A 19,542-nucleotide genomic window follows, 5' to 3' on the forward strand; every position below is an offset into this window, starting at 1 on the left:
TGTTTTTCATTGCAAAAATGCATCATGCTTTTCCGACAACCCAATATTAACTAAGTACGATGTATAAGCATTGTAATAGATATGAAAACAAAGTGCCAAAAAAAAATCAATCAAGGAGCTACTAAATTTTATACATATGTGAGGATTGGGGGCTGTGGGGCCGTGCCAAGGAAAATATCAGAGGGTGGAGACATGTAAATCAGGAGAAACAACAAGATGTTGAAAGAAACATGCCAAGATGTTGCCATGGGAAAGACTGGCAGGGTTGTTTGGGGCTCACCAAAGTGGGAGGGGGGCACTCTAGGAAGAGGGGCCACAATGTGAGTTTGGTCAAGGCCTCTGAAGTCACCTTCCTACGCCCATCAGGTCCTTCTACACAGAGCAGATAGAGTGAGTCTGTGACGATGTAAGTCAGGCCCCGTCACTCTGCTCCAATCCCTCAGCTCCTATTTGGCTCGGAGGAAAAGCCCAAGTCCTAACGGTAGCCCACCGGTGCAGTGACCATGTCATTGTTGGTTTGCACCCTTGGGAGTTCCTGGGTGAAATTCTAAACTGGCCCACTGTACACGGAGGGCAGGAGAGACCAAAGAAAGAAGCAGATCACCCCAGATCGGTAGATGGCAGGCGTGACAAGCAAGGGGCCTTACACACGAGGCTTGTTTTGGGCGGCTGCTAGGTGAGCAGATAGGTCTCTGTGCCCAGCTGCCAGAATCTTCGGAGTCTTTGTAGAGGACTTCATGGGGCTCAGTCACGTACTCCATCCAGATGGTCTTAACAGCACTTTACTCTCTCAAGGGTATGACCTTGAAACGGCCTCAGCTATGGGAACAGGGGGCAGAATGTACATCCCCGGGCCAGGAAAGGGGATGAGGAGCCTCTGATTGCCCGGGTCTAGCTCTGTGGTCAACCAGCAGTCACATCTCTCAGGGACCTCTTCCCACGGTAATCCATCATCCAAACTGGGGCACTTTGAGAATGAACAGGACCACTCTTCATAATTCTGCCAGGACAACAGGTGTAACTCAAGATTGCTTTTAGGCAGCTGGGATGACTGGACACCACACTTATAGGCTTTCTAAGGCCTATCCCTGTACATCACCTCAAAGGCCACTGGCCACACCTCCTACTTCTCTGTCCCCCTTGCTCACCCCAGGCCAGCCATGCTAGCTCTCCTGATGATTCCTGATCACACGGGACAAGTTCCTGCCTCAGCCTCACTGTACCTCCTGGCCTGGGCCTGGGATGTCCTTCCCCTGGAGGGTCACACGCTCATGTCCTCACTTCCTTTGAGTCTTTGCTCAAATGTCATTTCTTTGTAAGTCCCTTCCTGCCTACCCTACTTAACATGGACTCTCTCAACAGCCTTGTCTCTCAATAGCCTTGTCTTCTTCGCTTCTTTATTTTTCTTTGTAGTACCCATCACTTTCTAATCGACTATATATCTTACTATTTATTTTGTGCATAGTGTTGTCTCCCCTCTCTAGAATGCAAGTTCCAGAAAGGCAAGGAATTTGGGCTGTTTCATGTGCTGCTGCTGCAGCTCTAACTGTCTAGAACAGCACCTGACACTTAGTAGGCACACAATAAATACCCAATGAAAGAATTTCTAAGCCAAAGTGGCTGACTGGACTCCTTAGTGAAATACCGTCTAACAATGAATAGTTCGGGCAGTTTGGTCTAAGGGTACTAAAGAGTGTTTTGCATGAGAGATCTTTCTAAGTTTGTAGCTTTTGAAAATAGCCAAGAGCCACGTCTACAACAAAATGTATGGCCCATGTTCAGCACAATTTTCCGTTATAAACTTTCCCTCCACATCTCTTACCACCGTAAATTATTATAGCTGGAAGAAATCAGCTCTAAAATTCTAAGATTCTAAGTGAAAAGCTAGCTCTGTTATGTCTTTAAAAAATTGAAATGATATATATTTTTTCTGGGTAGTAAAGAAAACCGGAGGTCAGGGTAATAAGGGGAAACTGAGGATTTGGGCAATTTATGAGTCAATTTTCTTGGGTTGGCAGACTATTGGGATTTTTCCCAATGGCTGTGGGGGGCATTTCAATCCTGCCTCTAGCTGCTGAAAACATACTTCTTCCATTTCTTTAGCTCTCAACTAAAGTCTGCAGATTCCGGTAGATAAATTGTCAGCAGTCCTTCCCATTTCTGAGGCATTAAGTTTAAATCCTGTTAAGGTCCCTCATATATTAAAAATAAAACTTCTATTAACTTTTCCCTTCAGTGCGATCAGAGTTAAATTAATTTTTACCACTTGGGTAAAGCAGCAGAGGAGGAATGTACCCCCCGAGTTGCCGCACCAGCCCAGTCCCTGCAGAAGCTGCCCCTCAGTGCCATTTGGATGTGGGGGCGGGGCTCCATTTCCATAGGCAGTGCTCCCCGTAAGTATAATAGATGTTGGCGGGATCCCAGGCTAAGGCTGATGGCCATATGCAGGTGGACTGTTAAGCAAGACATGGACTTTGCAGACTGGTGTTAGACCACAGGGATGGCCATGCTAACCGGCCTGTCTGGGTTTTCACTGATTGGGTCGTGTGGCACCATCACTCCTAGAGATGCCTGGTGACTCACCCTCACTGCCCACAGAAATAGCTCATTTTCAAGGCTGCACATATGGTGTGTGAGAGCATGGGCTTCACAACTAGATATATAGTTGAAGCCCTATTTTCATCACTCGAAGGCTATAAGACCTTAAGCAGAAGAATAGCGAAGGAAAAATGAGAGCAACTATTTATTGAACACTTAACTTCGTCTTGGGAACCGAGGCAAGAGGTAGGTGTGTGTGTGTGTGTGTGTGTGTGTGTGTGTGTGTGTGTGTGTAAAATTTATAATATTATATTAACTATTTATATACTTATAAATATATGTCTTCTCATTCAATTCTCCCTTGCATAATCATTATTTCCCCCTTTTTCAGATGAGGAAACCAAGACCCAGAGATAGCAACTGACTTAATCAAAGCCATCCAACTGGTAAATGACAGAGTTGTCATTTGAAACCAAGTTCATCTGAATCCTAAGATAGTACTTTTAACCATGAGGCTGTAATGCAAATTATTGAAACTCTCTGATCTTCAGTTTTCCCTCTGTAAAATGAGGAAATAGTACCCACTGCATAAGCTCATTGTGAGTATTAAAGGAGATAATGTGTGTGAAGTGCTTAGCACAGAGCCTGGCAGAGTTCAATACACGCTAGGTATTACTTTAGTATTATTAACCAAACTCCCTCTTTGTTACCATGCAGAGAGCTTTGTGTTCAAATTAATTTCCTGACTATCGTATGCACCCTTGTGCTATGTAGTTTTGGGAGAAAATGATAATACTGTAGATTCATTCATCAATCCATTCATTCATGTGTTCAATATATATTTATTTAAAGGGCATGAGATTTAAGAAAGACAAAAATGCGACCTTGTCTTCAAGGAGCTAGCAATCTGGTTGAGATGCACAAGCATACACATGAGATAAAATAATGAAGGCAATAAATGAGCTAAGCCAAACAAGGAAGGTTTGAGGAGGGGCGTCCCCATGGGCCAGAGGCGTGGAGCTGAGCTTGAGCTGGGCTCCACACAATCAGGATTTGACTTTTAGGAGAGAAGATAGTCAGGACACCTAGTCCCAAAGTCAAGAAAGTATTTTGGGCACCAGCAGGCAACCAGTCCCTCAGAAATGGAAATTTCATTTAGCAACCTCTACTCTGAGATACACAAAATTGGATGGGATTCAGATGAGGGATTTTATGAAGGTCTGATTTGAAAGAGGAACAAAGTGCTTTCTTTCAAAAGAAGCATTCCATTCCTTATTGGAAACTGTCTTGAATGCAAAGATTATATTGTCACACTCTACCATAGTACACAGAGCATCACCATTATCAAGATCATCACCACCTCCACTATCGCCCACTATCATCATTATCTCGACCACCATCATCACTTTCACCAATACCATCATCGCCTCCATCACCAACATCATCACCCCCATCACTGGCATCATCACCTTTATCACCACCACCATCACCACCACCATCACCACCATCACCACCGCCATCACCACCACCACCACCATCATCACCTCCATCACCACCACCATCACCACCATCACCGGCATCATCACCTCCATCACCACCACCATCACCACCATCACCGGCATCATCACCTCCATCACCACCACCACCATCACCTCCATCACCATCACCATCACCTCCATCACCACCACATTAACAGCACTACCATATCATCTCATCACCATCCACCACCATCAACACCATTTTTATCACCTCCACCATCACCATGCTGCCATCACCACAACCACCATTATCACCTCTACTATCACCAATAACATCACCACCATTATTACTACCATTACCTCCACTATTACTACTACCACCATTACCATTACCATCCCTACCAGGCAAAACTCCTAACTTTGAGCCAAGATGATTATGAAAATGAGTGGACTTCACTTTAAGGGCTATACTAGTTTAAATTCAGTAAGAGTTTTATTTTTTTCTGTTCTCTAATGGGAGGCCAACTGGATGCTGGTGTTGACTCCAAACTGATCTATTGGGAACATCTTTCCCACTTTATGATAATTTGTTAACGCTGATGTCCCAAAGAAAATACATTGAAAAGGTACTTGCCTTGCTTGCTCTGAGCCAAGGTCCCCACCTGTTTCAAGTGTATCTGGAGAGCTGAAGAAATATCTAGATCCAGGAGGTGGGGCCATGGAGATGGGGGCCTGAACAAACCTGGCAGACTGGGACTGTTTCTCTCCCCTTCAAAGCAGCCCATTCCCTTCAGGCAATAGACAGTCTTGACTTTCAACCCTAGCCAGGGATACTGCTGCATGGGTAATGCCCAGAAAGATTCTATAAATGCTTTCTTTCATCTCCTATTGAAATGAAAGAACAAGAGGGAGAGTAGAAATGAATTGTATTCCTACTGCAGAGAGTTCATTTGATAAATAATGGATACGGAGTTTGCAGTAATAACTGCTCTTTTCCGATTCGGTATGTGTGGCTGAGTTTTGACATATATTCTCTGTGTTTCTAACAGACGGTGAATGACTGGTGTCTGGATTGGCATTATGACAGGCAAGGCAGACTGTTAACATTTGCTGTTGTGTCAGAAAGGTTAATGTGGCTTTTCCCTTGAGCTGGGGTCAGTGGAGATGGCAGAAGATGGAGGATTTGGTGTGCCCTCGGCTCCTAGGAATGGATGGCAAGAAGATGCCATGTGCCACCAAGGTGGGGACACCAGGACATAGAAAACTGTGTGTCTTGAGAGTCTTGCTTGGCTGCCTTCTATTGGCATCTTCTCCCTTAGCATAAATCATGCCTGTGAGACCCAGTGGGCGCTGGGAGGGTGCCGAGGTATGTACCCCAGTTTTCTGGTGGGCTTCCCCACAGGCCAGGGGAGGGCCCCTCACTCCTACCAGAAAGGAAGAAGTGCCAGGATATTGGAAAACTGTCCCGACTCTGCCAGCCCTTGGATTTCAAAGAGACAAGTTGAAAAATAGACTTAAGTTGAAAACTTGGTAATTTGTTCATCACCTATTACCTTCCATTTCCCCCTAACCAAGTGAGAACTCATGTGTTTTTACAGTGTGTTTTGGCTTACAAAGTACCCCCCACGTCATCTCCTTTGATCCTCACAACAATGAGACAGGAATTGTCACCCCCATTTTGTGGAGGAGCAAACTGAGGTTAGGAAAGGTTTCGTAACTTGTCCATGGTGGCAAAGTGAGTAAGAGGAGGAATTCACTCAGAGCACGCTCCAGGTTAGGCTTTCTGACTCTAAGTTCAGTGCTTTTACTGCACCAGGTTGCCTCTCTAGAGACACTTCCGCAGAGGCTCTGTTGCTCTTTGTGTGTGTGTCGGGGAGGGACGTTATGCACATGTGGGCACACGTATGCACACATACGCACCCACGCATGCATTCACCCACACATGCACAGGACATGCACCACACAGATGCACACACATGGATGCACACGCACACATGCACACACACATGCACACATGGATGCACACACACGTGTAGGTGCACACACACCATGCACTCACACTTGCACAGCTGAAGCCACAGGAGTATTCCCAGTAGGAGAGGCTTTCTGCTGTTCAGTTTATTTCCTTTCACTGCAGTGAAAAATCACTTAAAGCCTCAAGAATCACTCCTCCTGGTGGCCCCAGATGGATGGACGGAGCCACCCAGGAGTGCCAGGAAATAACTTCTACCCTGCAGGGGTCTGCAACTCCAGAGCACCATGATCCACGGCCTCTTTAAGCCACTGACCTCCAGTTGGGGTTCAGAGCAGTCAGTGGTGACAATTTGCTGGGACTACGATTGGTAGCATTCAGTGTCCAGGAAGATGTCATGTACCTCACAGGAAGGACAACTCTTGCTCCCAAGAAAATGTTTTTCCTCCCCAGGCTCACCTTTAGATTTTAGGAATCACTCTGAGAGATGAGTGAGTGTCTAAAATTTTAAGTATTAGATCCACTTCCCCAAAGATTAGATAACGGTAATGTCAGAGCCGACCCATGTTTTGCTCAAAGGTTCTTTTCTCGACTCTCCACTCAAATAACCTACAAGGAACTTTCTGTGAAATAACAGAAAACAAATTCTCTACATCTCATATTTCCCCCCCATACAGCCCTCTTATGCTCATCTTTTACTTTGATTTCTTTCTGCAACATCTCTTGGGAAATCTTACTCTTTGTGTTCTTGTTTACAGCTTCTGCTCATACTTTTTTTCCTGTCAATTTTTAGGGTTTTTTTTTTTCAGATGAGACCTTTTCCTTCTGCCACCATGAATTCTTAGTCCAGACGGTCCCTTATTTCTGCCAGTTCTTCTGCTTTTTCTTTCCTCATCTTTGCCATTGGGTCTCCCCCTCCATCTTTCCAGAGAGGCGTTCTTGGAAGAGTAGGGGCTTTAGGATGTGAAATGGTTGTAAATTTGGCTCTGGACTCTACCACCTTCATAGTAACATGACCTTGGCAAGTCACTGTCACTGCTCTCCGAGTCTTGGTTTCTAGCTTTGAAATATGGTCTAATAACACCTATAAGGTAGCATTGTTTTGAGAATTAAATGAGAGTTTGTGGGGAAGCACCTATCTGACCCGACACTTAACAGGTACCCACAACGTTTCCAGTTGCCTTCATCCCTTTCTCTTTTGACCATAAAATGTGTCCACTTCCTGTCCTTTTCTGATTCATTCATTTACCTAGACTAAGTTGCATGGGTTAATCAGGTTACACGAAGGTAGAAAGGTCCTTAATTTGGTGTATGTGCAGCTCTCAAACAAGACAGGTTTGATCTGATGCCAAGTCCAATGAAAACACAGAAGCAACATAAACAGTGAAGGGAATTACGAGGCTGAAATGTGTCAGAGCATCAGTCCCCTCACACTCCGTGTGTGCACTGAAAACAGTGTGATAAATGGGGAAGAGGAAAAATCAAAATGTGCTCCCTGGTTCAAACAAGTTGTCACGGGCTGCGAGATAAAGATGTCCTCCTCCAGGGAAATCATTTTCTAGACACACACCACCCTTATGCACAGTATAATAATATGTACAAAGACAGCGTTCTGAGTTCTTATCTGGCAGGGCCGAGCCTCCAAGCGCTGATCTTGCTAATTTTGTGTATTTGGATTCTTCAGTAAAACAAGCAGCCTCGATGTTTGGGTTCACTGGGAACCAGTTCTGGAATTGTAATGATGATAAAAGTGGGGGGACATCTGTGCTGCCTTAAAAATGAGTTAATTCGTACTGACTAGGTGAGTTTGACGATTTCGAATAACACCGCACTATCAACAATAAAAACATTCCATGACCACCAAGAAAACAAGACCCAAAACCCAGCAGTTAGACAAGAACAGCTGGTCACAGAATATGAGCAATAGCTGAAAGGGGCTGGGGCAGTGGGGGGAAGGGGATTTGGCAAAACTTTGCATCCCAGAGCCCAGGGGTATTTTAGTTAATAACATGCTTTGCCAGCAAGATCATTTTTGTTCTTTTGACATCATGAGAGACCGTGTTTTGGACATGATTTCTGCAGAATGCAGAGCGGCGTTATTGTGCTTCTATTACATGAGGCAACAGGTCATCAGTGACTTTCTAGAAGTCAGGGGCTGGAGCAGAAGGGCAGTTTCCTCTGACTTGCACTGGAGACGCTCTGCCTTGAAAGAGCCCGTATCTGTTTTCATCTATAGGGACCTCGAGTTCAAAGCAGGAAAGCTGCTGGCAGCAGGCGGCCTGCAGGTGGGGCCTCATTACAGTCACCTATGCCACCTACTTGAAGGTTTCAACAGCAGCTCCTGAGTCCTCCATGTTTCCCAGAGATTTGAGCCCTTTCCTGGTTTTATTTCATAAACTCCAGGCAATGTGCTCTTGCTAGCACCCCCAATCTTTCTTTTTTTTAACCATCCTTTCAATGTACACACTTGTCAAAAGCCAAAGCAGGGGCAAAGCCAGTTTATTTAGTAGCTTGATACATCATCATCAGGGAATGGGGTTATGTTTGTCTTGTACTGGCATTCTCACCACATTGGCTTGTGTTCTCAGCCTAGATGCCTCTTGATTCCAAAATAGTTGCCACAGCTCCAGTTATCACCTCCTCACTCAGCAATATCCTAAGTTTGGAAGTGGGGTGAGAGGGATTTTCCCTTCCTTATATCCCTTTTTAAAAGTGAGAATGTTCCCTAACGCTGCCTCACAGCTCAGCGGCCATAACTGTGCATGTGCCTATTCCATGAAAATTCATTGCGAGGGAGAACAGCGTTACCACCATTGGTTGAGACTGAGCGAGACTCCCCGCTTCACACCAGGGGCTGGAGTGGCACTCAGCCTCCTCCTAAACTGATTGCCACCAGACACTTGAACCAAATTAAGATTCTGCAGCAAAGCAGAAATGAGAGAAGGTTGTTGGGTAGATACACACAGAATATATGATTTCCAGTGGCGCTGGTAACACAATCAAGAATATATAAAGCAGGGGGATGCCAAGGAGTGATGTTTTTCCTTTTCTGGTCCGACTTGTCTTAGGATTCTTGAACCTGAAGCACTGGTGTGTTATCAATGAGTGTGCAGTTATCACATAGGCTTGTTCATTATGAATAGTTGGTCCCTTGAGCCACACATAACTAATCACTTCCCTTACAAGATCGAAGCCACAAATCTCTTCTCCTCCAACCTTGATAGAAAGCCTTCAACTCAAAGGGGAATAATCAAGGGGAAGAATTATTTGATAGCAGGACAAATCCCAAAAGCACTGAAATCTACACAATGAATGAAGAACGAATCCATTTCGCCCACCAGGTTAAACAGACACGGGTTAACCTTTGTCCTAGGAACCCTGGGGCTTCAGAAATCCAATACCCAGGATCAAAATGTTGAGAGAGATGTGAATGTCCCCGAAGAAAAGTGAAACCCATCATAAAGCCTGTAGGTGGTGCCGAGCTAGAAGACACAGCCAGCTCCAAGGAAGATTAGAAACTGGCCAAACGCGCTGGAAACCAGGGATGAGTGATGACACGCTCAGGCCTTGCTGGGAAAGCCACACACCTCAGGTGTAACAGGACTTAGGCGTTCGAGCACCTGGGAAACCTCTGCCTTGGACACTGGACCATTCCCTAGCAATGGGCTGAGCAGACGTTAGAGGCAGAAAGGATAGACGTGAACAGCAACAGTTCATGAGGGCTGAGGTCATTCTCTTGATTAGAAAAGCAGCCCTTTCAGGACCTTCCACAATTGTATTATCTTAACAGTAGCCAGAAAATGCTCATTATAATAGATAACATGTGTTTTTCGTTGTCTCCTACCCTATCAATTGACTTAATATTTTTCCCGTTCTAATGCCACGGAAAGGGCACTGAAAATGAAGACAATTATTCAAATACAGGGCTTGGGGAACCCAGCTACCAGGTTGCTGCTGCAGAGTGGGATCTGTAGAGCTTTGCCTCTCCTGGGGGGTGGGGAGGGCTGTCAGCCTTGACAGGTGTGCCCATCCTGTCTTGCTCCTATGGAATTGGGCACTGAGTCTGGGCAAAGCTAGTAGGCAGATTAGGTTATTTGTTTCTAAGCTTTCACAGATTGGTAGGAGAAGCATCAGTGGGTTCCAGGCCCATGTGTCAGGTGGCAGCCAGGAGTCGGCCAGGGGTCCTAGGACCCCTGCTGACCCTGGACGGAAGTCCTACGACACTCAGCTGTTCAAAGCCTGGCTGGCTTAGATTGAAATCTCAGCTGTACTACTTACTTTTGTAAGACCCTAGTACATTCCTTTCTTTTTTTTAGCCTCAGTTTCTTAATCTATAAGATGGGGGATAGCAATACTGCCAGAACACCTAGATTGGGAGGGTGAAATAAATAATCCCTGTAAAGGTTTTAGCTTGGTGACTGGCATATTGTAAATGCTCAATAAATGCCAACTATTATTTTGTGTCAGTCAGCGGCATACAATGAGACTCGATGACAAATGCGTAAGTGGATGTCAAAGAATATTCATCATGTATCAGCTAAGTGCCCTTATGTGATTTTTTTAAAAATGAGCTCTTTCAAAAGTAAGATCTTGCTTGCTTGCCCCCCACCCCTCTGGAGGGGGTGCAGCCCACAGGCTAGTCTCTGAGTCCTTGTCCGTTTGGCTCTGTCCAGGTTCCTAGGATAAAACGCCTAATGCCTGTCACATAGTAGGGACCCAGAAATATATGTTGAAGGAGAGTAGGAAGAAAAGAAAGAGGAAGGGATGGAGGAGTGAAGAAATATCCAGGAGGTCCACCTTATCCTCACTCTGGGACAGCCTTGCCCATGGCCCAGGCTGACCTCTGGAGCCAGCACTGTGCCCCCCTAAACTAGACACCCAGCGTGGCAACCTGCCCACATCCACCCTACCTCTGATTCTTAGGCCCTCTACCCCCAGTAGAAAGACCTGCTAGTTGACATAACCATTGGTGGGGCACCACGGTGGTGCTGTCTTTGGTGTAAGACAGCACTCACTAGGTCCTCGCCTTCTCATATTCCACCGTTTTACCAACTTCGACCCTGACTCTGCAACCTTGACCTCAATTCTGCCTCTGGTCTCTTGAACTTGCTGTGCAGAAGTAGCCTTTCCACGGTTACACTAAAAATAAAATTCATTACTTGAGCCCTTACTTGTCACATGTGGGCATCGCAGTGGACATTATGCCCTTTAATTCTCAAAACGATCTGGGAATTAAACTTTGTGACTCCTGTTTTATAGATGGGGAAATGGAGGGGTGAAGTGTCCGGCTCAAGGACACATGGCAAAGATGCACATGTCAGTCCCTGACTTCAAATCTCATGTTCTAGCATTCTTCAGCCTTGGCTTTTCTATGGACAACACCTTGGCTCTTAGAGTTCCCCTGAGGCCTCAGGAAAGACCCTCTCCTGTGGTCTCTCCATCTCCCAGGAGGACTGTATGCTGCTGACCCTGTGTCTCCAGGCTTGCACTGCACCCTCCCATGGACCCAAGTCGCACCCAATCTTCACTCCATCATGACCATGTTTTCCTGGGCTGGCCAGGTAGTCTACCAGCTCCCTGTGTGGGGCTCCCCATCACTGATGCTTATCTCAGGAAATCCTATGTCTTCCCTCAGACCTCTGATGCCTACCTGGCATTGTCTGTGGAGAACTCGTCACCTGGCAGACTGTATGTCCTGCTCCCGCAACTTCATCTACGTGTCACCACCTCCGCCTGAATGGTCCACACCCAGCAGATAAACAGCCTGTGTAGGAATCTGCTCTCCCCGACCCTACTGGGCTTCCCAAATGTACGCCAGCTGCCAAGCCCCATATTTGGGACATGACATGGTCCCAAACCCCCCTGGTCCCTGCTCTCTGGGGTCTGGTCAAATGGTGGCAGAGGTGGGAGACATAGACCTTCACCCCTGAATCTTCGGAAGAGGGAGTCTGCGTTTCCAGGGCCTGGAAGATGATTAATAGGGCTGGCATATTAGATTCGACCCGTCAGGGCAACATTAAATGTGATTTATGACTTGGTTTTAATTGAGATTTTATTGAATTATTAGTCAATGCAGAGAGCAGACCTGGCCCCATGTTCCTAAGTGTCCCAGATGTCCTGTGCTCGGAGCTGGGTGAATATGGTCTGCCCACCGAGGAGCCAGAGGCAGCGCGAGCTCTGCCTGCCCTCCTCCCTGTCCCTGCCCCCAGAGGTCAACCTGGGAAGAATTATAAAGGCAGACAGTTCGCCTTCTGCCTCCTCTTTTTCCTTAACCCTTTAAACCCAAGTTCAAACCATAAGTTGACCTGGTTCGCAAAATGGAAACAACGAACCTGATGAAGTTAAGGTGTAAGTGATTCAATGGAGCATTTCCATTCTACAGGAGGACAGAATTAGGCAGAGCTTAACTCAGGGGAATGACCTTCCTAATGGTGGGCTTTTGGCCCACTGGGGTGATGCTTGAGGGGCTCAGCCACAGACAGACATCAGAAGGCAGCCAAGAGTTTGGAGGGGGTGAGAGATGAAATGACATGGGGAGTCTGGAGGCCCCCGTGACCCCCGGTGCTTGAGACTGCAGCTGCCATGCTGGCTGATAGTGACAGTCATACCGAGCACACTGATATCCACGGGGACCGTAGGAGTGAGGGCAGGGGGGTGGACAAGGAAATATGTGGGCGTTTTCTCCCCACCCCCACGAGGCTGCTCTCTGACCTACAAGTGGGAAAATTGGGCTTAAACGACATTTATTGAATTTTGAACTGCATTGGGCAAAGAAAATTACTCGTTAATATATAAAGCACCACATTTCCCATAATGTGAATGCCAGTGAAAAATGGATTCGTGCCTGCTTCATAGAGAAGCTTGCCTTTAAAGTACTAACGTAAATGTGCCCTCAGGGAGAGAGGGAGCGGCAAATTAGATAGAAGTTTGCAATGCGATATGGCAGCAGAGAAAGCTCTGCTCAGCTCCACGCCGGCAGACATGCAGAGCTGAAGGAGGTTTGCAGAGGAGCAGGACGGACCATGGTGGCATGGGGGCCTTGATCTCGGGGCTGCTGGGCTGCCTTCCTTCCTGGAGACCTGCCGAGGGTGGCAGAGCTTGCTACCTCCAGTCTAGTAAAGGAGGCAGCACAGTGTGGAGGGAATGGCATGGGTATGGAGGTATATATATGGTTTTGAATCCCTCCTGGTCACCTCTGGGCAAGTTACTTACCCTCTCTTTAATTTCCTCAGTCGTATATGGATGGGGGTAATAATACTTGCCCCATAGAGTTCATGTAAGACTTAACTGAATGCATGCATATAAAGCCCCTGGCGTATAATAATATTAGCTCACTCGCTCTACCTTTAGACATTCCTGTAACAAAATGTTCATCTAGTCCCCATTTGTTGCGTTCCTATCATGAACAACATGGCTCCTGGCCCCAAGGAGCATAGGACATTGTGGTAAGTGCAACCGCCGACACAAGAGGAGGCAGTTACAGAAGAAACACAGAGGAGGTGGGATTAATCCAACCTGAGGAAGTGGGGACAAATATGAGAAAGCTGCAAAGGGGAGGCGACACCGATGTTTAGTCTTAAGCATGAGCAGGAAGGGGTGCTCTAAACGGAGGGGTGGACAGGAGCAAAACATGGTCCTCAGAACCGGCGTGGAGTACTTCGAGTCCCCTGTGGCCAGAGCAGAAGACAGAGTCAGGGCAGGAGCGGGTGAGGCCAGCCCGGCCTCCGACCACAGTGGCGGGGGAGGGGGGTTCATGTGCAGCAGGGTGGACTTTCCTTGAGCCGTAAAAAGGAACCACTGAAGGGTTCTTGTCCAGAAGGTGACTGTGGGGCTGGCAGCGCGTGGAGGTGGCCTGGGGGGTAGAGGGCTGGTTGGGAGGCCCTTGCTACTGCAGTCCCAGTGACAGTCAGTGACAGTCAGGAAGTGTTGGAGTGGGGGTAGAGAGGAGCGCAGACCCGAGGCGTGTTTAGGAAGTAAAATGGGCAAAGGACAGTGTGAGGGAGGCACTACAATGGCCCTCAGTTTGGAGGCTGCCACCAAGTGACAGAGACTTCGGGAAGAGGAGCATTTGGTGAAGGGGTCACTGGGCTTGGTCTCAGGCTGTGGCGTCAGTCTATGATGGACCGGCTGCTGGCTGGAGACGGCCAGCGAGCATGGGCCACAGAGGCCAGGACTGCAGATGTGCACGGGCTCTCTGCTACTAATAGATGTTCTGGGGGCTCCAGATAAGGCATGGCCTCTGCCCTGGGGAGTTTGTGGTCCCTAGGAGGTGGATATCCATGTGGAAAAGTTTAATAGAGGCCTCATTGCCATGGGAACACAACTTAAAAGGCAATTAATTATGTGTGGTTGGGTCAGAGAAGGTTCAGAGAGCAGGTGAGTTGAGCTGAACCCTAAAGGAATTCACCAAGTGGGGCGGGGTGAAGTTGGCATGTCGGGTAGGGCTTTCCAGCTGGTGGGAGAGACACATGAGGACGAGACGCTGGAACCCTGGGAATGAGGAGGCCTGCACGGCCCCTTGCGGCTGGCATAGGGGCTGCTGTGGCCACTGGGGGAGCAGAAGATGAGAGAGCAAAGGCGATCTAGGGCCAGACTGTGAGGGCGCTTTGGAAGCAGGCTAAGAGCGCTGGCATGATTCTAGAAGAAGTGGGATCTAACAATCTTAAAAATGGGGGACCTGGGTTTTGGACAAATTTCTCTGGCATCGCTGTGGTGCTCAGACTGCAGTGAAGAGATACTGAGGCTGAAAACATGGAGCCCCAGCTGGAGATGGCTGCAGTGGTCCAGATGGGAGATGGCGGGGCACCAGCTACTGCGGGGTCATGCGCAGGATGCAAAGGGGACAGGCAAGAGCCCCTTCACAGGGACAACGTGCAGTGACGACAGTAGGTGGTGGGGGGAGGGCAGCGGGGGCCGGGGGAGGGGGCTAGACAGGGAAGAGCAGGGTCTGGGAGATTTCTAACTGGAATGGCGGTGTGTTATGGTCAGTCAGCCATGGAAAAGAACTATGAAAAGGAGTAAACCAGGGAGAGGCCGGGGTACGGAGAATGGGTTCAGGTGTGGAGATGTTGCCTTTTAGGAAGTAAAACCGGCAGAGAACAGGCCTGAGGGAGGAGTCAGAATGGCCTTCAGTTTGGAGGTTGCCCCCAAGTGACGGAACATTCGGGAAGAGAAGCATTTGGTGAAGAAATCTAATAAAGCAGCTGGATTTAAGAGTCACCAGTGTCACCAAAAGAGCTGAATCCTTGGGAATGGGTTAGATCATTTAGAGAAAATGCAAAGAATGGAATAAAAGGGGGGCAGAGGAGGAAGCAGGGGAGCATCTGCATGCAAAGGGCTGGCAGAGGAGGGCAATCTGTGGAAAGGGCAGACTCAGAGTGACGGCGGATTCAGAAGAGAAGCAGCCTAGAGTCCTGTCCCCGATGTCAGAGAGAAGAAACGTGCCTCCTCTAAGCCCCTTGGTACTCCCAGTCACCCTCTCGCACAAGGTGCAGCTCTGTTTATTCACTTGCTTCTCCATCTACCCCTGGATGCCTGGATTTCAGTGGCCGAGTCCTGTATCACTGCTGGCTGAAAACTTGGCACAGGATTGGGCATAAGGTGGGCACGCAATGAACGTTTGCCAAATAATGCAATAAGATTCAATGCTACCAAACGCTGCAGAAAGTCAGGTAAAATGAAGACACAGAAGTAACCGGATGCACTAGAAACGTCACCAGTTTGGGGGTGAGGGTGGGGGAGGGTGCACCCCTGAGGGTAGAAGGAAGCTAGTTTGCACTGTCAGGAGCAGGATGCTTACTGCTCTTGACACATCTGAACTAGACAGCCAGGAGGGAAGAGCAATAAACACGCTGCAATGAGTCAAACAGAAGAACCGTCTTATGAGTCACGACAAAACCGAAGTTAATACATTGGTCTGAGTAATAAAGTCACTATATCCCTCCCTTCCCGTCTCTGTGCTTATTGCATCACAGCTGGTAGAAATGTTTATTCGGGGTCCTTGACAGAGCCTGTGATCATGTCAGTCCGTACTTGTTGCAATATTGATCATTTGTGCTGTATGTTGACTTGCGATGATTGTATCCAGTTGGGAAGAGATGATGACCATAAAGGAAGGGGGTATCTGGTTGTCTGGGTCCCTTCCTAGTGCTTGGATATCTGATTTCTAACCTTTACCACCACTGGCTTAGCTGACGATGAGTCAGCTCTGCTGTGCCCCTCCAAACCAGCATTTGGGGGTCACCACTGGGGTCCATCTCACAGCCCTACTAAGGGGTGCAGCCTCTAGCTATGAAAGGTTACTCTGAGGCTCAAGTTAAGATGGTGTATAAGGGCAGAAGGGTCTGAGCAGAGGTGGGGAACACAGCAGTGATGAGAAAGATGACTGTATAAAAACAAGGGGTGGTCTTGGAACAAATGATTTTTCTGGCAGGATTAGCCCTTAATGCTTCAGCTCCACTCACTCCTCTTGAATTGTTATATTTTCACAGACAGGAATCCTTGTGAGGACTGTCCAACTGCCTGCAGACAAGCCCTGACTCCATCTCAGGCTGTAGTAAACCCCAGACGCACGATTTCTTTGTATAACTTCTTTCCCAGCTGCCCAATGAATTTTCTCCCTCTTCCCATTAAACGCCTGGTTTCTGTCCTTGTCAATATGGTAACACAAACATGCAAACACACACGTGTGCTCATCACCAGCGGACCCTCAAAGACGCCCCTGGTCCTCATGTTGAATGAACGTGCCCCCTTGATGAGGAAACACCATGGGAGATACTTTATCCTGTTAACAAGCTTCCAGCTAAACTGTTTGTTGTTCCTGAGAAATGGAACGACCCAGAGCCTCTCCTGGGCACCAGGAGGTCCGGGTTAGAAAGAGCAACCTGGTAAACTGGCCTCGACCTCCGGAGTCATGAGGGGAAGGAAGGCCTGGTGGGTGGGCAGCGAAGATGGTCAAGGCACGGGTGTCTAAAAAGCTCTGGAAACGAGGTTTGGGTGGTTCCTGTTCCTTGGCCCGACTCTGCCCACTCAGCCCTGCTGGGTAGCCATGGGGACGTTGGAGGGACGGGGCTGAGGTTGGGGGGATAAGGCCGAAGCTCTTTACCTTTGATTCCTGCTTTCCTTTCATGTGTGAGCCGCGAACAGAGTGAGAAAGTACGCTCTTTAATGTACAATCTACCTGAAAAGATCAATGGTAGCTTAACATGCGTTTCTGTCTAATATTCACTTTGGCAGGTCTTTGTAATAAAAATGCTGGTTTTAATGAAGTGCATTAAAATGAGAAGATTCATGGCCAGCCCGTGTGCTTTTATCTTATTGCCTTCCTTTGAGCTGTCAGAGCACAAGCCACTCCGTGGGAGGGAGGCAGAGAGATGTCACTTTAGGAATCCCACATGCAAAAATTCCACATTTCTGGAAAGATCCACGTTACTGGTGCCTGGATTTCAATGTAAATCACTCTAGTTCCATAATATGGTGTCTTTCCAAAGAATTGAGCTATGAGCCAGGTAGGGCGAGATGACAGAGAGAAGAGTCCTGGTATGGGCCGAATTGTGTCCCTCCAAAATTCACACATGGAAATCCTAACCTCTAGTGCTTCAAATGTGACCGTATTGAGCTAAGATCTTCCAAGAGGTGATTAAGTTAAAATGAGGCTGTTATGGTGGGCCCTCACCCCGTCTGACTGGTGTTGTAATAAGGACTTTAGGACGCACAGACAGACACCACGGGCAGGTGTGCACAGAAAGAAGACCGTGTGAAAAGACAGCAAGAGGGTGGCCACCGGCAAACTCAGGAGAGAGGCCGGAAACCAGCCCTGCGGGCACCTTGGTCTCATGCTTCCAGCCTCCAGAGCGTGAGACACTAATTCTCTGCTGTTTAAACCCCGCCAGCCTGTGGTGTTTTGTTATGCTAGCCCTAGCCAACTAATCCAAGACCTAAAGCTGGAGATCAGTGCAGGGGACTATGAGCTCATTCTTTGGGAGAAGAAAGTGATCCAAGGGCACGAGTGGGTACCCCATCGCTGTGTGTTTCCTGGACTGAGGTCAATGGGGACATCTGAAAACTTCTGGAAAATAGTGCATGAGGGTGTTGGTAGTAGCGGCCATCTCTCTCTTTGAATACTTGAAATGCTGCCACTGGTAGGAAGGAAGACACTGGAGCACACAGCAGGAGGGGACTGTGCTGATTACAGCCAGTAAAGTGTTTTCATAGGTGGGCAGGTAGATAGGCGCTCAGCTCGTGTTTGCTGAATGCTGCTGAGCAAACCGAAGGATGGCATAGCATGGCTGTCAGACGCACAGACACTGAAACCCCAGCCCCACCATGTACCAGCTACATGACCTCTCTGTGCTTTCTTTTTTTTTTCCATCTGTGAAGTGGGAGTAACTGGAGTTCCCACTTCATGGGCTGCTGTGAGGGTTAAATTAGTTACTACTTTTTACATGCTTAGAGCAATGCCTGGCACATGCAGAGTGTGCTGTGTCTGTAAGTGAGTGGCTTGGCTCAGTATAAGAAGTCTACTGCAGCAGCGGCTCGGGCAACGACAGAGCAGGATGCCCCCCCACCCCCACCCCGGGGCCATGAGTTCATTATCACCTAAGTCACTAAGTTCTAGCTGTCTCGTCTGTGTCCCCTGGCTCCTCCCTTCCCTTCTGTTCCCTGGCGCTGCTTTCCTCTAGGTTCTTGCTGACTCTCATCAACTCTCCCCAAGATCCTCTGTGTTCTGGGGGATCCTCCCTTGCATCTTCTCCCCCTGGTGTCTCTTCCACCATTCTGCCAAAGTAAAATTGTAAAAATCATGACATGTTTCTGCTTAGGATCTCTGTTACCTAAGAGCTTGCGCAGGAGGTGTGGGGGTGTGGGTGAGATGGTTAAGGAACTGCATGAAATGACTTGCTATGTGTTGTGGGTATGCTAGCTTTTCGGGGCTGAGAAGGATAAAATCAAACTCTCTGGCACCCACAGTGTCTTTTATAATCTGATCCTTAGGACACTTCTTTGGCTTTGTTTCCTATCACTCACAGTTTATGCTACGCGAATACAGAACGCGTGCAGTTCTGGGTCGGTGCCCCTGTGCCTTTGCACATGCTGAGTCCTGTGTGGGCTCTGCCTGGGAGCACACTTCTTCTTCTCTTTTTGAATCTGGTGAATTTATGTTCGTCTTCTAAAGACCAGAGGTCCTCCCTCAGAAGTCTCCCTGATTACTGTCCAAATAGAATTCAGAGCTCCCGGCTCATTCAGTTCTCATCCCGGATAAGAAAAGAAAACACGTTCCTATCCAGCTTAACTTACTACCAATACATAAATATAAGAAGAACAACCCAAGAAATAATGAGGAGTTTGAAATCACCTAAGGACTATAAAAGTGGCATTTTTTCCTCCCAGAGTACCTGGCTGCCCCTCCAAATTTCAACAGTCCTATAATAAAATTATATGTGAAGGAGCAAGCTAGCTCTGCAGCCGGAGGGGAACATTGAGGACAATGGAGTGTAGAGCCTTGTGGGAGTGAATGAGAGCTGGACAGGAAAACCACATACAGCCCACATGGGAGAA

The 19,542-nt window shown here is 47.8% G+C and overlaps 1 protein-coding gene across 1 annotated transcript in view; it reads right to left on the bottom strand.

Moving 5' to 3' along the window:
- TNR (tenascin R) overlaps positions 1 to 19,542 on the bottom strand; it is a 378,542-nt gene that overhangs the window by 116,300 nt on the left and 242,700 nt on the right. The window lies entirely within an intron of this gene.

The sequence above is a fragment of the Hipposideros armiger genome, unplaced genomic scaffold (genome assembly GCF_001890085.2).
Source record: "Hipposideros armiger isolate ML-2016 unplaced genomic scaffold, ASM189008v1 scaffold_6, whole genome shotgun sequence".
Classification (NCBI taxonomy): domain Eukaryota; kingdom Metazoa; phylum Chordata; class Mammalia; order Chiroptera; family Hipposideridae; genus Hipposideros; species Hipposideros armiger.